General features: G+C 37.4%; 1 long non-coding RNA gene across 2 annotated transcripts in view; it reads left to right on the forward strand.

Moving 5' to 3' along the window:
• LOC101747667 overlaps window positions 1-22,473 on the forward strand; it is a 161,544-nt gene that overhangs the window by 40,077 nt on the left and 98,994 nt on the right. For both annotated transcript variants that reach the window (XR_005842768.2, XR_005842761.1), the window contains one exon: window positions 18,377-18,483. This is a non-coding gene — a long non-coding RNA (uncharacterized LOC101747667). The remainder of the gene's footprint in view (window positions 1-18,376; window positions 18,484-22,473) is intronic.

A 22,473-nucleotide genomic window follows, 5' to 3' on the forward strand; every position in this document is an offset into this window, starting at 1 on the left:
CTGCAGTCTGCCCTCATATATATATGTCAGGAAACATGAATGTCAACCTCTTTTTTCCAACAATTATGTTGGCTCCCATCTGCTTTAGAATTCAGCTCAAAGAAACTCTGCATCTATTTAAAACGCTACTTGACAATCTGTATATTAGTACAAAGACCCTGTTTAGCTTTTTCTTGAAAACAAAAATACGAAGTAAGGAAAGAATTTTCTTAAAATATATTACTGGATAAAAAAAGCTGGAGCTTGTTTCAGCCACTGTGTTCTCTATGCACCTGGCAAAAACAGTGCCTGGCCTATCTATTAAACTCCTGTGATCAAAACGTATTTATTTTCCTGGAAACAGCTACAGTTTTTGTATTACTCTATTTACACCAAGAGAATGAATCCTAATTAATTTTTGTTAGGTGTTAGCTGTGATTGCTCAGCTTTCCGAAGGGAAGAGAGAGGTCAAGAATCAGAGTTCATGGAAGGATTTGCTCTTTCAAGCTGCTTTCTGAAGATTTTAATTGCACCTGGAATTTGGCAGCTAATATCCTCTTGGGCTGTGCAGTGGGAGTACTGTGCATGAACTTTTAGAGCGATTGAAGGAGGATACTATAGGATTAAAGCCTTAAACAGTCCCACACACTTTTCTTCCTGTTCCATTTTCCATTCTTCAGTGCCAACACTCCAATCTCCATCCTGCCTCTCTGGAGCAGAGATGAGACTTTGGGGACAGGCAACAGCAGGATATTGCAGTTAAAAGGTGAGGATCTTTAGAGACAAAATTCACGCACCTGTCCTGACCAGATGCAGTTAAAACTCCATAGCTCTATGTAACTTAAATATTTATGGATCTGTCTTTTGGTCCAACACCATCACCACTAGAAGAGGTGAGAGCTTCTCCTTATATTTCAAATTCATTATCATTATTCTTAAAATTTCTGCCTCAAAACAAATCTACTTGTATGGTATACAAATTTACTATTATCTGTATGTAATGATGTTAAAGCACTTTAAATAGTGACTTTGCTATTGAACAATAGTAAGAAAGAAATGTCTGAAACTGTGTGCTATTTAATGAACAGATAAGCAGCAACTCTTCCTCTACTTTATTGAAAGGAGTTCAGGGAATTTTCTGTTTGTTCACAATCAGGCATCTAAATCTTGGGCTGCTTTGTAAATAAAAGTCTTACTCTTTATTTGGCAATAAATTCACATAAAATGAACTGCCTGAGTCTGGAGCTGGATAAAAAGTTTCCCAGATTTTAGATGGAGTTTGGATTTGGGATTTTGGTTTCATGTATTATAAGAAAAGAAGCCAAGCAAGAAGTTATATGTGTTAAAATATTTTACCTGTGTTAAAATATTTGCATGGCTCTAACCACTAGTTTATGAATGAACAGATTTGGATCTAATTTCATCAGCAGTCTAGATCAAGGCTTCTGTTCAGGGCCATCTTTCATCCTAAATGGCTTCTGTGGGTTTATGACACTACATGTTGGTTTTTTTTTGTTTGTTTGTTTTGTTGCTGCTTTGTTTGGGTTTTATTTGTTTTGTTTGAAACCTGATACATTTCAGACATCATCTGCAGCACTTTGATTTAAATTGGCAAACTAACAATGCTTTCTGAAGATAATGAACTTGTGGATATCATGGGCAGCTGATACCTGTGGTTGTCAACCTTGACCTTTAACCATCTCTGCTTAAATTAAAAGCTTTTGAAAAGCTATTTCTAGTCAAAGATCCCTGAGAAAGGGTAAGACAAATGTATCATTTAACTATCAATTGTAATCAATGTACAAAAAAGTTTAAACAGTGAAATACATTTCTAATGATTAAAAAAACAAACAAATAAACAAACAAACCCACATATATATACCAGCTCATGCTTCAAGATAAATTGCCTGGGGAAACGGGAAAATCCGAAAAGGTAAAGTTCTGCATTGCTCCCTGAAATTTCAGCGAACAGGTTTTTGCAGCTGTATGTAATTACAAGAAGTTAGGGGACTGTTTATTTAACAATGATATATTTATACATTTACTAGGAAATACAGCATTAGTCAGAAAGACATTAAAATACCTGTTCAGCTATCTGTTACAGTATCTGCAAAATGAAGCCGTTAAGAAGTAGTATTCTTCCATTCAATCGTTTTTCAGTTTCCTGTAAACACAGCAAGAAAGGCATAATCCAAGGGGGAAGTTCATGGAGGTTCACAAAGAAACAGAGATGTTCACTTTCTAAATTTATTTCTCTCTCTGATACAAATATAACAGCTGTTTATATTTCAGGACTTCGGATTTTTTTTTTTTCTTGTATGTTTGTCTCATTTCTGTTAGGTTAGAAAATTGTACTGTCTTCCTTCCCAATTGGGAAAGCTGAGCAATGAACTGATACATGCAAAACTGTTTGGGGTGGAGGGGTGATTTGAGTATCTCAAACCAAGGCTACCTTACCTCCACAGCTAGTCTCATAGATGCCTATGGTTTAGTTAGAGAAGTTTTTGGTTCATATGAAGTAATGCATGCCCAAATAACTTCTGTTTTGTTGTGGTTGAACAATTGGTGGACCTCTATGTGGATCCAGGCAGAATCTGGAAAAGGTTATACATTTTCCCCATGGTCTGGCTCTTACAAGCATTGCTAGGGCATATCTCTTTGAATAGTCTCCACCTGGAGTGAGTGGCAGCCTCCAAGCTCATGAGAAAAACATTTGGAGAAAGACTAGACGGTGATGGAAGTCCAGCTTACACAACAGCCTCGTGGTTACAGCATCTGACAGTGATGTGATGCAGTCCCTTCCCTTACAGTATGTGGGATTATAGTCCACATGCTCTAGACATGCTAATTCCTGAAAAAGTGCCTTGACTATCAGGGAATAGAATAGTTGATATATTGAAGATACTTGATTTTATGTTCCTCCTTTAAAAGTTTTTTTCTTGTGTTAGATCGTACAGAGAATTGAAACCAGCATTTCAAAGTAACAGGCTAGCATCATAGCTGCTCATATTAAAACCAGAAGATGGAATTTAGCTCTAATATATTTCTTGGGTAATTTCTTTTCTTTCTTCATCTTCTTGAATTAATTTAATGGTGCTGAAAAGTTCTGAAATTTTTTCCTGGACTAGATTCATTACTTAAGACAATGGGAGTTGTTTAGTTTACTTCAGTGGGAATTAGATCAGGCAATTTATTAAAAAGCAAGATACAATATGAACAAGCAGTAAAGCCAACTCTGCCTTCTCTCAGTGCTCCTCTACAGGCACAGGCGCTCTCACACGTAATTTCAGCTTTGATGTCCAATTGTGAAAGTGGGTTATTCTCCAGGCTTTTTCATTCCTTGATGATCTGAGAAGAGGTTGAAGAGGTTGCCAGTGTTGCTGTGGGCACATTCCTATTGTGGACTGGATTTATATAATGAATTCCTCTCACAAGGTTCATCAAATAAGTGCCAGAGTGTAACATACACTATTTAGACCCTGTTGATTGGCATTTAAGGCAGTTGTGTTCTGTGGTATCCATAATGTTAAAATTACTCCTTTATTACATACCTGCCATGTAGATTTTAAAAGCAGGGAGCAAAACAGAGACTGTGACTGAAAACGAGCAAACAAGTGGAATGGACTTGTTATAATGCAGCATTTTATTAACAGTACCGAAATGCATATTGCAAATTTACCAGTACACAACATAAATAACTACTGATGTGCTGTTATCACAAATGCAAGGGCATCCATGGATATATCTCCTGAAGTGTGCAAAGCCCTCCACAACAGCTAGCTGCTTTCTGTATGCAAAGGGTGAAAGCCTTTTCTCTCTGTCCTCAATACCATAAGTCTTTGTTTTAATTACTGATTACCTCAGATATTTTTCCTCCTCCCGTCGAAGTCAGATCTTTGAATGTGATTTCAATGAGAATGAAATCAGGACAGTAGAGAAGAGGGTGCCTCAGCAAAGAAGGGAAAACCTTTTATAGTAAACCTCAATAACTGAGGGATGTGAGAGCTTTCTCTTTGCTCTGACTTTGTTTGGCATAAAAGAGTAAATGCCACTTAAAGACTAGCTATGCACTCAACCCATCCTAGGACTTCCATAGATAGAAAGCTAAGTGATCTCAGAAATGAAAAATAAAAGATGACATGAACATAGGGAATACCATCTACAAAAATGGGAGGCTGTCAACAAGATGGGAGAAGTTCAAATGGTGAAGAATACACCACGTTTGGCCATACAATGCAAAAAATGTCAGGAGTCTACCTGATATTTCCTATCATGATACAGATAAGAAGACAATATTTCCTTGATACTTCCATTTGTGGCTAGAAAACTAACAATGAACAGTGTTATGACACCAAAGGGGGGAAAAACCACTACCAATAGACCTTTTGTTTTGTTCCTATTTTTGCTTGTGCTAATGAGACATGAGACTGGCTGGAATTAATCTTTACGGAGAATCTTAAGCTTGAAGTTATTGCCCCTTTCTACTGTTAACATTGCTATTGGAGAGTTGTATACATTGTTTTTTAGAAAAACCACGACTATCCATTGACTTCAAGTTCTACCTTATTTATCCTAGTGACAGGGATTCAAGCATAGCTGAATTGAGACAAGGTGTATATTTACGTGGCACCTGGTACTTTAAAATTACTAATGTCTGCTCATTCTCCTTAATTTTATGTTTATGTTTCATCCTTCCATTACTATACAATCCACCTGAAAGTGGAGTTGTTTACTTCAGTAACTTTTAAAATATGTAATTCTTTAGTGTTAATCTTTTAATCTTGACCTGACTTGGGATATGCTTTTCAGAAGCACTCACTGGTCTAATTCTTCTCCCAGTGAAGTTGATAATAAAGCTTCCATTAAGTTGAGATAGAATTATGTCAACTTTAATCCTTTTGAAGACAGTACCTGATGCATTGCTTGACCCCTCAAACAGCAATTGCAATTGAGATTCTAGATTGATAACACATCTCTCTGTCTAAAGTAAATGTAAAAACAGTCTTGATCCAAATCTTAACAGTAAAGGAAGTTTACATCTGTTTGTCTGATACTCCAAACAATGTGCAAAACAAACAAACAAAAAAATAATTAGTCACTTTGAAGAGCCAGAAAGCTAACCTGTAACTATTCTGTTTGCTGCTAACATGTTTGCATTCAACAAAGATAAATAGGTTGCTCTGAAAGTAGTGCCTCCTATTTTCCATGGAATTCCATGGAAACTACAACAGATACAGAGAACACAGTAAAACTATTTGACAGAGAAAATTCTCAGCTACAGAACACTATTTCTCAACATCGTCACCACCATTAGCTATGCATTTTCACCAGAATGAACAAGAGCCTGCATGCCAAGCCCATAAAAATGAGCACAAGCAAAGGTGACCCACTTTCACAATTGTCACTGCTGAAATGCTTAACCCACCAACTCACTGTGATCACATTCACTGTGCAGTTTCCATAAACATTCAGCAAATGTCAATGAATATCAATAGTTGCCATTTTTTCTGCATGTAGGAATTCAATGACACACCATTGCTTCATGCACCTCCATGTCAGATGACATTGTGTCAGACTGCCCCTCTGCTGCCATCTGTCATACAGCAACAAAATGTAACACAATATTGGTGGGAAGATTCAACCCCTACTTCCATACCACCACTATCTGCCACTGACATTGTGGTCCTACATCATAAAATAGGAGGCATTACTTTCAGAACAGCACTTGTAAGAACTTCTATGATACTCTGTATTTCTTCTTCCCCCTCACAGGAGTCTTCAGTTGACTCGTTATTGATTTTTCTCTCTCTTTTTCTGGCTGTGTACAAGGGATGGAAATATGATGGTTTCACTTCTATAGAATATATGGCAGATTGCTGTGTGATCGATCACCCTACTGATAGCAATATTACCCTAAAGATTTCTACAATATATAGTCTGACTCTGAACCATTCAATCACAAGGAGTATCAAATCAATTCTGACTATTCCTTCATGTTCTATTAATACTCAGAATCACAGGCAATCTTTGGTTTGTCCCTCATCTTTAAAACCCAGTGATCTGATGTCTTTTACAAACAGCCAGCTTTATTATTGCCTTGTCCTGTTACTGCTTTTTGATTATTTAAATTCTGCAATTACTCATGCGTCCTTCATGCAGCTGTGTAGAAACAATCAACTTTTCTGTATAGACAGGGAATTAGTTTTGCAATGTGCATGTTGTGATGAGTCCATTTGGCACCCTAATGAATAAATTAAACAGGTTTGTTCAGATGAGAACTGTTTTCAATTTATCTGCAAAAAAAAATTTTGGAACAATTCAATGAAACAGAACAAAATGTGAAAAAAAAAAATAGTTTTTCAGTGCTTCATTTGTGGGATAGTTTGCTTCAAAGTGGAGCATTTCAGTTTTAGGTGACTTAAACTTCAGGCCCAGTTCCAAATGAAACAATCTTGCTTTAAGAAGAATATAGTAAAAAAAAAAAAAAAAAAAAATCTGTTATTTTGATTTGCTGCTCCTTCTTTGTGCTTTTCTCTCTCCTGTGTCTGAAACTGCCATAGCTGTGGCAGTAAAGCTATAGTCTAACCTTTCCTGTTTACCACTGCATTTTTGCATTGTTTATGTTGCATCAGAGTGGAAGACTACACTGAAAAAAGGTCCCACAGAGTTTCCATGAGTGCCCTCACGGACCCTGAGTCACACTTGAGGCAACCTCTCTGGGCATTGAGTATGTCATCTACAGAACAAATGAAATAAAGGTAAAGTCTATTAGAAATTATGCTAAAAACAAACAAACAAATGTCCCGGAAATGTTATAAAAATTCCTGGAGTAAGTAAGCACTCTACCCTAACTACTGCAGACAAAAGGGTTGTGAACTCTGCTGTGCTTATTTTCTGGTTTCTGAATCTGCCTCTGGAGCATCTGCAGAGCTACTGTTAAGAATAGGAACACTTAAAGAGATGGGAAACCAGTTCAAGTTGATATTGTGACTTCTAAAATATTTCCTCTGTAGTGAGATGTTTATAATTACCTGTTCTTTCTAGTGCATGTGAAGAGCGCTCATGGCAGCTTGACTGGAAGTAATCTTGAAGTCCCTGCACATTTGCAGGTGAAGCATATTCTGAACATAAATAGGAGATTAATCATTTGAAGACAGCTGACTGCTCTAAGCAACAGCCATTTTTCATCAATGCTTGTGATACAAATTAAAATAATAATTAAAAAAAACCACCACACACACTCAAGCCTACAACTAAATATAACATAAAGGTCCTCAGAAGCCAATCAATAAACCGCAATTATCTCTCACAGCTGGAAGCATGTTTTGCTTTGAGTGTAACCAGCAAACTGCTTGACTGCGTGATGATTATTTCAATTGGGTTATAAAGGAGAATGTTATTTAAGAGCTGCTCTTTTGGAAGGTGTTCTTGTAAATGAGAGCGAATTTCAGAATTCCTTTCCTCCTTTCCAAACTGATGCAGGCCTTGGTAAAAGGCAAAGAATGAATGTAAAATTGGTTTGTGATTCAAGTGCTGTTGTTGAGATATGAAGTTCTCTGCCCTTCTCTGTGCTCCAACTTGCTTCTCCCGTTCAGTTGCTAGTCACAGAATAGCCAAACAGACTTAGTATTTGGTCAGTTCTGCCAGGTCCCAGCCAACACTGACTGGATGCACGGCACTTGAAAGGACGTGAATCACAGTACTTGGTGAGGGGAAAGCATAGGGGAAGAGACAAGAAGGCGTCTCAGGAAATGAATTCCCATGTCCTACTACCAAATTATTCACAGAACTTCCAGACTGGTATACAAAAATCCCATTTCAGTAGGAGCTGGGCTTTTGATTATCTTCTTGCAGTTCATGGGACATGTTTTAGAAGCTGCATAATATTTGAGAAGTGTTTTCTCTGCTGGAAATATGGTCGTATTTTAGAAAGTAACACTTATGTTGATGTTTAGTCTCCATTTCTCACAGAATCCACTTCTCTGTTTTCACAGTACATAAATACAACATTGCAAACCCCTTGTAGATGGGTGTTCATTTCTTATTACAAATTGTTACTGGTCTTCATGTATGCATGGTGCTGTGTCTTGATGCAGTTTTTGGCTGTGATTCAGCTGCAGCTTCTAGATCACTACTTCACATACTCTGATCTTCCTCCTTTGTAACTAAGCTGGTTGCAGTTTTCCCATTTATTTTTGTATCTTTGTTATATTTGGCAAAGAAAAGAGTCTGCCAATCATTTTGCTTAATAGTTAAGCCAATCTCTGTTTTGCTAGAACTACATGATCATGGAAGAAATTTTGTTCTCCCATGAGGGATGTTTTACGTTGTTTGGTTATTTTTTCAAACAATGGTCTCTTTTTCTTGGAAGACATTTACATTTTCATAACGAGCATTTTAGGATGCTGAATGTAACTTTTACTCCATTGTGCTGTTCAATTTGTACTTCATGTCTTAAAAATATTTAGACTGTCATTTGAAGTTAGTTGAAAACAACAGCTGGTTCCTTTCTAGGTCAGGTGCTACTTCCCTGTCTCTTTTGATTTTGAATTACTCATGCTTCAGGTTACGTATAAAATGACTGCAATTCATATGAGGAAATGTGAGGCTGAGAAGTTTTATGGGACGTCTCCAGATATGGCATATTTTTTTTTTCCCTAACTACAGCCAATGTGGAGGGATCCTCGCTGTAGTTAAAAACTAGTTTTTTCTCATCATTATATTTTACTTTACATGATCTAGTGGTGTTTATAAATGCTACAGTATAGCAAATGAGCAGAATTTCTGGGACAAAAAGTAGTATAGTGAAAAGGGTGCTGACTGACTGGTAAAAATCTTCTTGCTTTCGATAAGATGTTATGATGTGTGCCATGCAACTAAATGGTAGTGAAGTCTTGGAAGTTGTTGCTAAACAAACTATTCCTCAAAACACAGTATCAGGCAGGATGTGTTAGGGCATGTCGTAGTATTTTTCAGTGGCAACATTTCCAGGCTGTATCTGATCAGCCCTTGAGAAGTAGAGAGCAAAGGTCTCACTTGCCCTTTTCCCCATTTTCCTTTCCCTTCCCACATACATGGAATGTATGTGAATTGAATAAAGTCACTGAGGAAAACAAATAGATGTAATTGGATGAAGATAGTTTTAGGTAGCTCTAAACATTGCAAAACAGTGATAGAGTGTAAGAGGTACCATACAGCACAGAGATTCTTCACAATTAAAAGAGATTCTCCCAAGATTAGTGTAGAACAACATATCTTGGTGTCATTCAGATGTTCTCTCAAGGCTACATTCTTGGCAGTCATTCAGTTTGGATGGTGCTTTTGTTTTTCCAACTGTATATGGACTTCTTTTGTTCCAAATTAGTCTGTTGATTGACTGCAGATGTACACTAAAACAAAGGACATTTTGGTGTACATTTTCAAGTGACTGATGATTAGCATTGGTTGGAAACTCTTCTGTTGAAATGATTTGACAGACATCCGTGGTTAGAGCAGAATTAGTATTTTCTGTGGAAATGCATCAATTTTGCCAAACGAAAAAAAAAAAAAGATTCTTTTTGTCAAGTCATCTTGAAATTCATGGATTATTTTAGGTCAGCTTGTTGATGGTTCTAAGTTGTTGCACTGTTTTAGAGTACTCCTTAAGACTTGTGTTTTATGACCTCTTTCATTGCTTTGGTCTCCACTAACCGGTCTACTTCCAGCCTCTCCTATGGGAGATGGAATAACAACAACCCAGAACTGTATGCTGTGTGTACTTCAGAGAGAAAATATTTTATAGAGGAAGGAGTTTGCAGATATGATCACAGCTCATATGATGAAATTGCAGCAGTGTTGTTTGCAATTGGAACTTTGTAGGGGATTAGGATGCTTCCTGTACAAAATGTAGCCATGGAATGCATAAAACTTCCTTTTGAAAAGTAATTCTAGACAATTTTAATTTGATTAAAATCTTACTTATGTGCTGCTTTTTTGCTTTTTTCTTTTTAATGAAAAAAAGAAAAAGTGTTCCGAGTGTATTTTTATAAATCTTTAATAATTCCCTTAAGTCCAGTTTTAAAGCTCTTCTCCGTGAGTACAAGGACTTGAAATTTGGCTTTCATTGAGAAAATAAAAGATCATTAAGTAATCACTTGTTTCAAGGAACTGTGGCTCTAAGGGGAAAAAAAATGACATCATAAGAGTTTCATTGGTAACATGAGAACTGGCAAATATGGGATGGGGACAGTGCAGCATTCCAAAGAGTTGTAAGAGCCACCAGCATTAAATGTGACACTTGTTTTGTTGGTGATTATTTTTCTTGTATTTAGATGAACCTGCAGATTCCAGGCCTTTAGGAAAAATTGGAAGCAGTTTTTACATTACTATCTTCCTTGTTGTTCCGTGGGTGCAGTACTCTATGCACAGGGCTAATTGACTAATGTCAGCATGACCAGACAATTCGAAGGAAGATCCTTCTCTCCCTCCCTTACTTCCCAAAGAAAACATGAGTAGGAGGAGAAAAGAAAGGAAGGAATGAAGAAAGGAATATAGAAGACAAGAGAAAATTAGTGGAAAAGAGATCTAGGAGAAGGCTGCCAGCCTCTCCCTTGGTGTAAACCATTTTCACTGTCTCCTATGGATCTGTGCACACCTGTATTCTATAGGGGAAACAATCCCTGAATAAAAACACATTGAGACCACTGATTGTCAGGTAATGAGACATTGGTTAATAACTGCAAAAACTGCATAATGTAGATCTAAGATAGGTAGCATTCTTACCTTCCCCCCAAGATGAAATCCTTAGGATCACTTTTCAGCATCCTTTTGCCTTCTCCCAGTAACATTTTTGTCTGTAAACTACAACTTAAAGGTTGTAGTCATGTTTGTCTTGACAGGGAAAGTAGACTGAATGCAAAATTTTGTCCTTGAATATAACAATCAGTCAATGGAATTTCTTTGAAAACTATAGTGATGCATCCGGAGTCTAGCAAGTGTGCCTTGGGCCAAAGAAAGCAGGGATGTTAATGGGTGAAGAAACCATATTTATTGGAATTTTTTTCATCTCCAGCAAGCCAGTGCTCTGGGTAAAAGAATTCTAGTATTAATCAACTGGGGTTGGAGCTAAGCTCATTTCTTATTTACCTCACAGACAATTTTGTTACAGTTTGTGCAAGAGAGAAGAGATCCTTTTGAAACATAAGCTTCTTTTTATTTTATAATAAAAAAATTGTAAACTTTTAGATTAAACTTTTAGATTAAAATTTTGCTTTTTAAAATGACTGCAACAATGCAGTTTATTTTTCTTTTTATATCCCTTCTCACACTTTTGCTAAAATGGCTAGCTCTGGCTCTGATTTATGCAGTGTCTTCCATCTCTATAGTTATAAATGTTCACATAAGTGAATAAGCTTCTTAATGTCCTGTTCCCCTGTGACTTGAGAATTTATCTTCAGAAAACAAAATAAAACAAAAAAAAACAAAACCTCCAATAAACATCCCCCAATTGCTTAAACATCTGTCCTAGCAACGTGCAACGGGAGCATGGAGGAAATAGAAGGGTCACACTAACCAAATGTAATTCTTGTAAAACAGGGACATAAGGAGATCAGATTGATAGTAGAACACATTGTGGATTTAACGTTATCCAAATACTTAAAGTCTATGCTTATGCAGGCACTGATAACCTCAGACAATATCTGCAAAACCCTTCATTTGAAGATAGAGTAGAAAATCCCATGCATTCGTATACAGTAGTGTGCATGGATAGCAACTCTAACTTATTCAAATTAATTTTACAATTAGACAACACACTAAATCTGTGTATTAGTACCATAATGACAGGAACAGATGTCTTTTACTGCTGAACGAGCAACAGAAAATATCAGGAGTGCACTGTGCTGTGCTGTCTCATGCTTCCTGACAGCCAACTTAAACTCCACGGAGTCAACCTGCTCCTTAAAAAATGTACCTAATGTTTGTCTAGCCTGAGGCATACTGCAGTAGTGACAGAAGGCACTCCCACTGCAAGTCCTAAACCCCCTTCATTCTCTTCCCTCCGTCTGCCAGAAACTCTGGGCAGTGTCTATTCAATCTAGTCATTCCCCTCAGGGATGTGTCAAACAGGAAATCAAAGTGTGTTCTCCAGAGATCTCTCTTGGTCCAAACCACCTAATCCCAATTAAATAATCTTCTGTTGTCAAACATCATTCACCGTGTCAAGCTATTACCCATATCTCATGAGAATGCATTTTTTTTAATGCACTAGGTTAATGCAAGGCAGACATGTAGACTTGGCTCCACAGTTCTGTGGTGCCATTAAACTGGCAGGATGTTCTTAAAGGGAGGCAGGAGGGATTTGACAGATACTTTTCTGTTGTTGCTGAGAAAAGTGAAAATATGATTACTAGAGTGTAAGGAGGTAGCAGTCTACAGTTTTCACTAGAGTAAATGCTCGCTACTGCTTTTCCTATGGCTCTGTGGATTTGATTAATTAGCAGGATAGGGTTGGAAGGACTGAAAACTGTTGTGTTAAATAGGCATGCAAAGCTGTCTACACATTACTAAAAATCTAAAAAGGGGTTGGTTTTAGATAAGGGTCATCTGTAGGGTGTTTGGAAAGACCTGGTGGAAGGACTAGACACGTGGTAGTTCTTCATTGTTCTCCCTACAGCTCTGCAGAGTGCTATTTCTACTGTCCCATTCCTCACAACTTCACAGCGGAAATAGTACAAATTGTCACCAAAAGCGATGTGACAGTTTGATGCTAGGCAGCTTCTAATTGGGTGGTGCTATAGTGAGAGAGACTTGAAGAGAGGGAGAGCTTGTTCTCCAGCTGTTTACATAGTGACATGAATCTGTCATGGACATGGATAGTCATATAATCCAGATGTACTTTTGTGAATGAGCCAGGGGCAAGATGCTTCCCACACACCCTGGAAAATAGGAGTAGTGGGATTTTGTCAGAGAGGACCCTTTGCAACAATATGACATGTGATATTAGGCACTCTAAGTTTGTTGGCTTAAAAATCCTGTTCCCATTCTGATTTGTTGGTTCAATGTGGGCGATTTTATGTCAGAGTAATTACATCAAATGGAAGCATTATGTTCTTCAATGAAACAGCAGAAAGCTAGTGTTAGTATTTACAAGTCATATACTCTCATCAAACCTCCAGCTTGTTCAGGAGGGCTTTTCTGCTCCAATTCTTTCCGTTTGCTTTTGTGAGTCAAGCAATTGTGTGAGTTAACAATTGCATCTACGCACACATACACACAAAAGCTTTGGATGGTGCGAGCTGAGACACTGAGTTCTTGTGAAACAATGGTACGGTTGAGACAGACGTGCGCTGGCACTGTCTTTTGAAACATGTTCTGCAGACAACGCTGGTAGTTGCCCATGTGTTAATTCTGTATGTTACAAGGTTCCATTCTCTCTCTGGATCCTCAGTGTGGAATGGCGGCTGGAAGTTTTCTTTCTGTTCCAAGAGAGGTCTCCAAGCATGATCTCTGGCATTGCTAAGGCACGTTTGCAACCTGGATGTAGGAATTCTGCATCCTAGTCGACCGCGTGCCCTTATCCCTGTGGCTGAGGAAGTTAAACTCAACAGGCAAACCGTGGCAGGCATGGTAAGGAATCAGAATCATAGAATGGACTGGGTTGAAAAGGACCACAGTGATCATGTGGTTTCAGCCCCCCTGCTGTGTGCAGGGTCACCAACCACTAGACCACGCTGCCCAGAGCCACATCCAGCCTGGCCTTGAATGCCTCCAGGGTTGGAGCATCCACAACCTCCTTGGGGCCTAGAGGTTACCAACTCCTTGCGCTTTGCCCTCAGCCACTTAGCAGATCCCCTCAGGCCTTGTTGCCGGGCCTGACCGCGAGAGGGCGCCCGGCTCGCGCAGCTCCCGCTGCTGCCTGGCGAGGCCGCGGCTGGGCGGGCTGCGCCGGCTCGGCCCTCACCTGTGCAGGGACGCGGGCACCTCCGCCTGCTGCAGCCAGCGGTGCGTTCTGTGGAGACGCACTGACACCCAGATTTGGGGTGGGAGATGGGGTGTCTGCAGGCTGCTCTTGTGCATGTCAAAACGTAATAACATGGTGTTTTTTTTTTTTTCTTCTTCTTCTTCTTAGTGAAATTGGAAAGCTCAGAAAAATATTCAAACTTAGTAAAGCTAAATGTGAAATGAAACTGCATCTTTGAATTTCCAGTCAGAAGTGGCGTTTGCTCTCGCTTTACTGTCCAAACAATAGTGACTTGCCGAAGGTGCTATTTTACAGCCCACTGGCCACGGCAGTCACTGTAACTTTCTAGTCTGGATTATAATATATGTTTAATAGTTACACTTCTTTCATGAGAAGATGTACATCAAGTATGTTTATGTATGACTGTAAAAGGCTGCAGCTGGATAAAGGAAGGAGCTATCAGAAAGGTTAGCCAGATCAGGATGTGCTTCTGTCACTGCCCCTGTTTCCTTGGGAAGGGATTAATCTCTCCTCAGATTAGATGTCTACATGCCGCAGTCCAACAAGTAATGGCATCCTGGCTTGTAGCAGAAAGAGTGCAGACAGAAGGACCAGTGAGGTGATCGTCCCTCTGTACTCTGCTCTGGTGAGGCCTCACCTCAAGTATTGGGTTCAGTTCTGGGCTCCTCCTACAGGAATGACATTGAGACCCTGGAGTGTGTCCAGAAAAGAGCAATAGAGCTGTGAAGGGTCTAGAACACAGGTCTTATGGGGAGCAGCAGAGGGAACTACTCTAATGTGCTAGGGGAGGTTCATGTTGGATGTTAGGAAAACTTTCTTCTCAGAAAGAGTGGTGATGCATTGGAACAGGTTGCCTAGGGAGGTGGTGGAGTCACCGTCCCCAGAGGTGTTCAAAAACACTGTGAGGATGTGGCACTGACGGATGTGGTTAGTGGGCATGGTGGGGATGGGTTGATGTTTGGACTGGATGATCTTAGAAGTCTATTCCAAAATTAATGACTCTATGACCTGTCCATTCTATGTATGACAGAGAGAATAGTGATGTGGTGTTTTAAGAAATGCCTGCCTAGTTCTTGGTGAAATGTCTTGCATGAAAACCTCATTTACTTAGGTTTAATTTTCTTCAGATATCTGATCAGTTGTGTGTATGCCACAGTGCTCAACCCCATCCTTGAGAAAATGCTCGTTTTCCATTTTTCCCTCTTTGCTCTCTATTCATTTTGAGAATTTAAAGCTGTATGAGCAGGAGCAAGGTTAATCCTTTTAAATTCAGGAGGTAGGATGATATAAACATAAGTTATGTTTTGATTTTTATGCAACAGAATAGTTTTCAATACAGGAATAAACCATACACTATGAATAAGACACCTACTGCTACTTCTTGGAATATTTTTCTTTGCTTTTCCTTTTTATTTTGCTAGCAGTCTATGAGCAAAATGTGTCAGGGATTTAAAACCACAGGAGACTTTGTAACATGAGAAGTAGGAAGCGAAGCTTTGAGGCCTTGCTGAGGCTTCACAAACATTGCACAGGAGTTGCGAAGATGGTGAATGTGTTCCATGGCCTGAGGGCAGGACAGACACTATCTTCTACACTACTCTTGACTGTAAGTTCCCTGACCAATACCTGTATTTTCCTTCTTGTTGTATAAAGATTCAGATAACATGATGTGAATCCAGCAGGACTTGGGCTTTTTGTGATCTTACAGTAAGAGTGGCCAATAAGGGTACAAAACTATATGGATACCTGGCATACTTTCCAACAGTGGACAGTGGTTATTGTGCTCAAAGTTAAACTCTGAAATATTTTTCCTTAACATAAGGAGCTTTATATACAAAAAGGTGCTTTATATACAAAAAGGCGATTGATGTGAATAGAAAGTTCATATTTATGAAAATATGAGCAGAATACAATTTTGTTTGCCTTCAGAAAGCTGGATATTTTCAGAGAAACACCCACATTTTGTCAAATTTTCATAAGGTTTTAAAAGACAGGATTCAAGATATTTGTGACCACATTTTTAATTCATTGTATCCCTGCTTTAGCTTTAAAGTTTCTTTTTTTAACCTACTCTTTAGTTTAGTTTCTCCATTTGCAAAATGTAGATAACTCCGCTTTTCAGGGATGATGTGAGGGTGAAATCCATTAATGATTTTCAGACATTCATATTAAAGTTGTGAGGGCCATATAAGTACTGAGATGTCAAGAAATATTAAACAACCTCCTGCAAATGCCTCTGCTCTTTTCTGTGTGGTTCATTAGTGTGCACTTGGAGATGACCTTAGTGTTGCTGGTGGCACCCTTTCAGATCCTGTTAAAAACAGCTTTTGAATGACTCACTGTCTTAGGAACATGGAAAGTTTCCCAGAGTGCATTTATGCTCTACTTTCTTAGACTTCAGGAGTATGGGCTGATCAGGAAGGCTGCTAAAGATGACTGAATAATGAGTTGACTATTCTCCCATGCTTTGCAACATCTGCTGATGATTAAAAAAAAAAAAAAAAGAAAAGAAAATCTGTTGGTTGTGGCTGGTAGGAAGTAAATACAGGTTGTTTTTTGTGTCACTGGTGATGTATCTTTGGAGGATTACACATGCCAGTTGCTTGACTTCAAGGAAAATTTTTGCACCAAGGTGATGACACAGACGTAGTATTGAGCTAAAATATTTTTTTCTTTTTTTTCTTTTTTTTCCAGTGCTTCTGGGGCTTTATGGATTGTACAAATATCAACAGTTCAAATATTCTTAAAATGGAAGTTCAGATCTAACTTTTTATATGCGTTGTTTTCAAATATGGATTCTCTCTTCTCTTTGTTCCTTTAGTGAAATTTTTAAGCCCATGTTTTTACCATTGCATGCTTTTGCTGTGAAAATTGGTATGATGTCCTAAATCTGACACTATCACTTCAGATTCAGAGGAAATAAATGGTAAAGAAGCAAACAGAAGCTTGTTTAGTTCAGAGCTGTGTCAGAGACCAATGAACACAGAGTGAAACCTGAACTCAAACTGAGGATTCAGAATCTACATTCTAATGGGAATTTTCCCAGAACCAGGAAGAGAGAAACTCAGGATGTTGTCTCCTGGTCTGCTCCTGAAACAGTCCTGAGGTCGATGGATATGGCAGGCCATTTCACAATTGTCTATTGTCTACAGGTTTATTTGAGAGGGAAAAAAAAAAAAAAAAAAAAAAAAAAAGGAAATTAAACAGATATGAATGGAATTTAGGATTTTAATTTGAAAATCAAAAGTGTTTGATGTTAGTAGGATTTGATTTCTTATATGAATTGTCATTTTACTTTCTAGATTATTGTTTCCCATTTTCCACTATTTTCTACCTGTTTGAAAATCTGTAGTGATTTGGTTGGGAGAAAAACTTGGGGGAAAAAAGCAGGAAAAAAGTGGTAATGTCTGCTGAAATGCAAGGTAGTGTGAAACAGTTGGTCTGGAAAAGAATAAATCATCTCAGCTGGAATTAATGAAAATGTCTGGTTTAAATGTTACCATTAGCTTTTTACTGCTGGTCAAAAATTAAATAAAAGGTGGTAATCGATGTAGGGAAATCATGAGTTCTTATCTTCATGGAGTTGGTGAAAAGTATTGGGAAATAAGAAGAATGCTAAAGGTGAAGTTAAGTATATTTGTTGTTTGGACACTTGCTGCTGTCTAACAGTAACATCTATCAGCTGAATTCAGATACTGGAACACAGAATCACAAATACATATATTTAGCTATAGCAAAAATCTGAGAGGGTATGTTGAGGAAAAAGATGGGTATCATTGATAAAAATTGTCTTCTAATGTGGAAAATGAAATTGCATACCAGGTATCAGTGCTTACATAAAATAAGTAAAAATAAGAGAGATGAGAATATCACAGTGATGATTCATGCTTTGCTTACGGTGAAAGAATTAAGATAGTTCATGATAGTTCTTTTTCATTGTGAAAAAAAAATGGCTTTTTCATGGTGTGAAGGCCTTCATGGTGAGATGTTAGTTTCTTTAACTTAGATATCACAGTTCTAAGGAAGGATAGATATCAAAGGAAGGAAAGATGCTCTTAAACTGGATAGATAGTGCATACATTAAGACTAAGGGAAACTTAAACACCTACTGAGCAGAGATTATTATTTAATTGGAAGGATGCTTTTAGTGATATATATTAGTGCAGTCAAAAGTGCTGGACTTGTGATGAAGTTTCATCCAAGAAGCATGTGACTGTCCTGTTTTTATCTTAATTGGGTCATTTTTGTTTCTCTTCTCCGTGAAAAAGGGATAGGAAGGTGAAAGGGGACAGGGAGGCTTTCTTCCTTTTCTTCCACTTGTTGTGTGTGAAATCACAGCAGTGACTTAAACTGCTTTCCATGGTTTTCAGACTCATGATCCATAAATCTTGAATACATTGTTGATTTTGATAGAGCATAACTATGCTTGTATTGCAGGAGAGCTATGCCTGTGATTAGATGCGATAATATACACGTGCGAATATGATGCAGGAGTTAAGTAAATGAAGAGAAGAAAAAGAGAATTAATATTTAATATATCAGAGGTACGTAAAATCATAGAGTCATAGAGTCATAGAGTCACAGAATCATAGAATCATAGAATGGCCTAGGTTGAAAAGGACCTCAAAGATCACTGAGTTTCAACCCCCCTGCTGTGTGCAGGGTCACCAACCACTGCCTAGAGTCACATCCAGCCTGGAGAAAGCAAATTCAAGTAATGGTATTGAATGTCTTTATTAGGATTCATTGTTATGTTACAATGGTTTTGACTGCATTCTAGGTCACTGTTTTGTTAACGGTATCTTTTTACTGTTTTTTTTTAATTTTTTTTTTTAATTGCTATGATAACATTTTGCAGTATAACAATAAAGACTAAAGGAATGTAATAAGCAAGGTATCAGGGTTCTTGGTTCAATTAATATTTGGGAAAGTGAATTTGCTTCATGCGTTGCTATGGCCTGAATTTTCACTGGGCAAGGTTCATTTCAAGTTAGCATGAGTCTGTACGACTTGTTTAAATGATAGTAAGATATTCTAGTCTTGTAACAACAACCTCACTGCAATTTCAGTGACATAGTTTTCCTTCTGCATCTTTGATCAATAGGTTTTATTTTTAGATTTTAAATCTGTTTATGTTTAAATATGTGCATTTAGCAGTTAATACGTAATTTCTATTGTAAAAAGTTTGTTTGCGTAAGATGTTCAAATAGTCTGAGAATAAATAGTATCCTGGAAACAGTACCAAAGACACATCAAGGACATTTTCTTGGATGAACTTTCTCTGTGCTGCTTGATCTTGTATTGTGAAATGCTCTGGCAATTTGTGAAGCAGTGAACAGATGAGCTTCCTGTGGCTCTAGGATGTGTCATGGATATTGGACCACAGCATTTCTACTAATTACAGCTGAACATATTGGTGCCTTGTGGTCAGTGTGACTTAAAAAGGAGAAAATAGATATGCCAAATCTTTGTACATATTCATTAGACTAATATATTGAGAAAATTATTCATGAGAACATGCCGTCTCACTGAAGTTATCTGAGGTCTGCTGTTGTTGTTTTATTTATGTTTTACTTTTTTTTTTTTTTTTTTTTAACTTTATGTTTCTAAAATGCTGCCAGGAAAAGGAATCTTTTGGTACACAGATAATGAGGTGTTGCATCATAGCTATTTCTTAAGTGCAAATAGAATAAAAATTGCCAAGAGTGGTGAATTATGTGGAACACCTGCTTTTTAAAATAGTATCCTTTCCCCTACACCTGTATAGATGTACACAAAAGAAGAATGCTAACCTGCTGTGGAATCCCAAAGTGTTGACATAGATATATATATAAACAACTATTATATAAATTTACTGTGGGGTAATTTTTACTGAAAAGATATGTGTTCAGCTTTGCAGACTGACGGATGGCATGAAGTGCAGACAAGTTTCTGCACCTTTCCCACTTCCTAACTGTGAGATTGGAGGTCTTTACCTTGCCTAGGTCTTTAATGCAGGTAGGCTGACATTTATATCATACTTTGGATTCTCAGTGGAAGCTGAAGTTAGTTCTTTGAAATGAGCAGAGGGGTGATGGCTCATTGTGTAACCCATGAGAATCTGGAAGGAGAAGGAAGAGAAATGGGTCAATTACTGGCATTTTTAGCAGAGATGCATAAGGGATTTTTGAGGCTGGATTCCTTTTTTTGGTTCTGCAGCTGGCTTGGCTTGGTCTCAGTTGGAAAGTGTATGGATGGATATAATATTAGGGTTTGTTTTGGGGAAAACAATTTTAAAAATAAATTAACGTATGATCTCAAGTTAGAATCATTACTCTGCAATAACATTCACATAGATGCTTGCCTTAGATTTTAGCTGGAGAATATGGGTCATTACAGCTGTCAGTCATTACAACCTTTTTTTCTATTAATTTCTGGTGTTGCTCATTTTGTCTTTTTTTTTAAATACTTTTAATTTTTAGTATGAATTGAATTGATGAGCTAAAAGTCATGATACAACACATGGACTAAATTTTCAAGCTGCTTGGACATCTACTTAGGAGACGAAGTTTCTCTTATTGCAGCATTTGTGCGTAACATATTGTGACTGGCACTTTAGAATTTTAGGTAGATAAAGAAGTTGCTTCTAAGCCTAAAAATAGTTATTTAGGAGGTCTAAAACACGATAAACTGAAGCTTCTAACATTATCACAAATAACTGTAACTGACGGGAAAAATATTTGCTCTTAAATGCCAGCTTAAAATATTTTTTAAGAGATAAGATTATATTTTTTTTTTACAGTCAGAAATGTTGAAATTGATCTCAACAAAGTTTTATATTACTACCAAACAGCCTTTCAAAACGGGCTTTGAAAGGTGAGTAAGAAATTGAAGTGAGGAAATCTAATTTTCCGTGTCATTTCATATTTTTGATAGAAAAAACAAATCCCTAAAGACTTTATCTTCCCCTTCTTTACTAATTTCTGTTTCAAGCCCCATTTTTCTACTTTTCCTTGAAAAAAGACAAACGAGTGGAGAAAAAAGTGGAAAATGTTCTAACACTGTGTGAAAAATTGTGAATTTTATATTTCTACAACATTTTCAGATGAAGTGCAATCTTATGGTTTTACTTTGAATTGCAGTTTCAAGAGAGGTTGAAGTGTTTTGTTGTCGTTGCTGTTTTGTTTGTTTGTTTGTTTTTTAAATAGAAGAATTAATCAAGATTACTTTGTTTAATACAGTGTGTGAGGGTCAAGGATTTAATCCTGGCATTTTATTGGTACTTCTAAAAACTTACTAAATGAGATTCAGTTTATTTGTAAACTTTGTTAACTGTATTGTAGGCGTTGGTCCAGCTTGCATAGTGTTTTCTTGTGTGCTATAGTATTAGACAAAGAATAATTTCTATGTGGAATATGAAGCTGAGTTTTTTGTTTGTTTGTTTGGTTGGTTGGTTGGTTTTTTTTTTTTGTTTGTTTTTTTTTGCTTGCAGTAACTGAAAGTACTCCAAACATAATACACTTGTTTACCTTTCAGTCCTGGAAATTACCAGCTGTGTGATTACCTAGTATTTCCTGTGGTACCCACTTTATTTCTTTAGGGATAGTAGCATTTTTACTGGTTGTCATCTTCTGTGTTATACAGACAGTAAGTTTTACAGGGATTGATAGGCCCAATTTCATAAAGTTTTTGATTCTTCTTTGCCATAATTCATTAGTTTAAGTTTTCATAAAAGCAAGTTTAGCACCAAAATGCATTTAGTAGAATTAGATACAGATACTTCTGACTGTGAGCACAAAGTGCTTTAAAAACTGAAATGGAATTTAGGTGTCTACAAACCTTTACAAAGTTTGATCTACAGAGAACTGGACATAATACAAGCTCTATAACACCGTTCTCTGTTTAAGCCTATAAAATGACTTATGAGTGTTTTGAACCTTAATGAGTTGACCTGGTTATGATAGAAAGTCTGAGTGTGGAAATAAAGAGACAAAAGTAGTATGATAAGCACTTCTGATAGGGCAGTATGAGAGGAGGTGAAATCTCTAACCACATGAAAGATGGGTCTTGGTATGGGAGCTACAGGATGTTGCGGGGATACTATCAAACATGCTGAGAATAGCAAGACCTATCTTTAGGAACGTGACACATTCCTTAATGTAGCTCAGTAATTGTTTTGTGTGTTATTGAGTGGGTCAGATTCTTAAACATGCACCTGATGTTGGATACTAAAAGTAAGAATGGTCATGCTGCAGTACTAACTGTAATTAATTGTTATTAGTGGTTATCTGTATATATCGTTTTTTATCTACTAATCTCAGACCATGAAGACTATCAATTTGTTGATTTATTTATGTATTTATTTAGGAAGTAAATCAGTAGCAGAGCCAGCTCTTGATTTCTAATATTCCTGGTCCTAGAAGTTTGCTGTAGTTCTTAACTCACTCTGTCAGAACTGCTTCATTTCAGCTTTTTGCTCTACATTCAAAACTTTCCTGCCTTCCTCACCATCTTGAGAGCAATTTCAGATTTTTTTTGCCCTTCGTGACAGTTTT

The sequence above is a fragment of the Gallus gallus genome, chromosome 1, assembly GCF_016699485.2.
Source record: "Gallus gallus isolate bGalGal1 chromosome 1, bGalGal1.mat.broiler.GRCg7b, whole genome shotgun sequence".
Lineage (NCBI taxonomy): Eukaryota > Metazoa > Chordata > Aves > Galliformes > Phasianidae > Gallus > Gallus gallus.